At 41.8% G+C, this 2258-nt stretch overlaps 1 pseudogene; it reads right to left on the bottom strand.

Annotated features, from left to right (window-relative positions):
- Positions 1-2258, bottom strand: part of LOC119273246 — a 23394-nt pseudogene that overhangs the window by 20395 nt on the left and 741 nt on the right.

Raw genomic sequence — 2258 nt, 5'->3', positions numbered from 1 at the left:
ATGAGGAAATGGAGGGAAAAGGGAGAAAACAGTGGGAAATAGGCCAGTCTGTCGCCGATAGCGCGGGCCCACATGCCTTTTCGCTTCGGCCGGCGCCCCCGGGGGGCTGGGTTCGGCTCGGGTTCACCGGCTGTTATTTTAGCCTAAACCGGCGATAAATGAGGAGTTGGGGCACGACTGGGCCGATTTTTTACGGCCGGCGCTAAAAAAGGCGCCCTGGGAGCCTGTTGAGGGGCGAGAGTGAAGATACTCTTAATATATGCATCCGCCTGCACAGTGAAGTTGGAAATAAATATGCGTTAGTTTAATTCCTCCATACTGAAAAATGAAGAAACATTAGAAGAATAATTCCAAAAACATACCCCTCATGGGAATCAAAAACCACCAGAAGTGGAGGGCATTCTCCTCTTTTCGACATGCTTCTGCAAAGTTCGATGGCTTCTTTGTCGTCTTTTGAAAGAACCTTGAGAGTCAACTAGTGTATCGTTAGGCACCAAGAGATCAAAAAATGCATTATACTGTTTAATGTAAAAATTCGCTAACCTGCATACCACCTTCCTTCAGCTTTGCTTGATTGGCAGATATAGGGGCCATACTCGGCACATAAGTCAGCTCATTACTGAACTCCATTTTCAAAGATGTCAATGCAGTGGCTGCAGAAGCCATCTGTTCAAGCCTTCGAACTCTATCTTCAGTGAGCACAAATGGCAGTAGCCTCCTCTTCTTCTTGTGCATATCAAGAGATCGCCTCCTTTGCCTCTTAGCATCTGTGTACAAGTACTCCCTCCGTTCCTAAATATTTGTTTTTTTAGAGATTTCAAATGAACTACCATATATGGATGTATATAGATATATTTTAGAGTATAGATTCACTCATTTTTCTCCGTATGTAGTCACTTGTTGAAATCTCTAGAAATACAAATATTTAGGAATGGAGGGAGTATGAAGTAATGAATAAATACAGTGAGCTATATGCAGGATACTATGACTGGAGATATATGCAGTTGAATGGTTAAGTGGCTGCTGTGTCCCAACAAATAGGATACTACTGTATTGACCGGTCAGTCACGCAAAACAGAACAATTGACAAATCAACATACAAGATACTCCCTCCGTCCAAAAATACTTGTCCAAAAAATGAATAAATTTGCAAAAATGTCATCTAGAACTAAAATACGTCTCGATACATCCAGACCTCTGACAAGCATTTCCGGACGGAGGGAGTATATTGGATTGGAGATATATGCAGTTCAATGGTTAAGTAGCTGTTGTGTTCCCAACAAACTAGGTTCAGTTAATTGGAATATATACAGGAGGCTACTGTATTGACCGGTCAGCCACGCTAAACAGAACAATTCATGAATCGACATACAACAACCCCCTACAAGATATTTTTTGATATTTTTTTCTCCCATTAGAAGTGAACCCTACACGTAATCAGTCCTATTTTAATAAACTACAAATGTGGCGGCTTTTTATGGCACAATGAGTGCAAGTCAGATCACGAACAGGATATACATGCGACGTATCCCTGTAAGTCATCCTGATATACATGTGTACAAATCAATGGAAGTCAATTAATCCGTACACACTTGACCAACCTACTTCAATAACACAATCCTACTACAAGAGTGCTATTAAGATCAAATTATTTTTTTTAACAATGCTTTCCGGCGTATTTCCAGCAGTGATGGTCTTCCCGCCCAATTCTGGCGGCGGTAGCTTTCCCGCGCATTTCCTGCGGTGATATTTCATTACCTAGAAATTCTAATCCACTGTGACACTGACATATGCAGGATAATACAGTGTTAGACTGGTCAGCATAGCAAAACAAAACAATCAACGGACGAATAAAATAATGAATCAACACACAACACCCAAATAGAGTACAACGAACGAATCAGTCATAGTATTTCAGATGAACTATTTGCACCTTATGAATTATTTGCATCATCAGCAGATGGTAATGCAGTATGTGTAACGATTGAGCGACGATTCCTCATCGCAAACTCCCTAGCAAACTCCCTAGCTTAAGCCATACGATGAACAAAATCCATGCGACTCAAAATTTCAGAGATAAGAAAATTAGCGTGAGAAAGCATGCACTTTGCCAGCCCGACGGCGCCGCCCTCCACGCCCTTCTCGATCTGGAAGAAATCCGTGATCTTGCTCTGCTTCAACGGGAAACCTGGCAGAAATTCAATCAATAAGCAGATGAGATGAGATGAAATTCACGACAGACGACCTAGCATGAATAC

This window comes from Triticum dicoccoides, chromosome 3A, assembly GCF_002162155.2.
Source record: "Triticum dicoccoides isolate Atlit2015 ecotype Zavitan chromosome 3A, WEW_v2.0, whole genome shotgun sequence".
Classification (NCBI taxonomy): Eukaryota; Viridiplantae; Streptophyta; class Magnoliopsida; order Poales; family Poaceae; genus Triticum; species Triticum dicoccoides.
The sequence above is the reverse complement of the archived record's forward strand: the minus strand, read 5'-3'. Positions and strand labels throughout refer to the sequence as shown.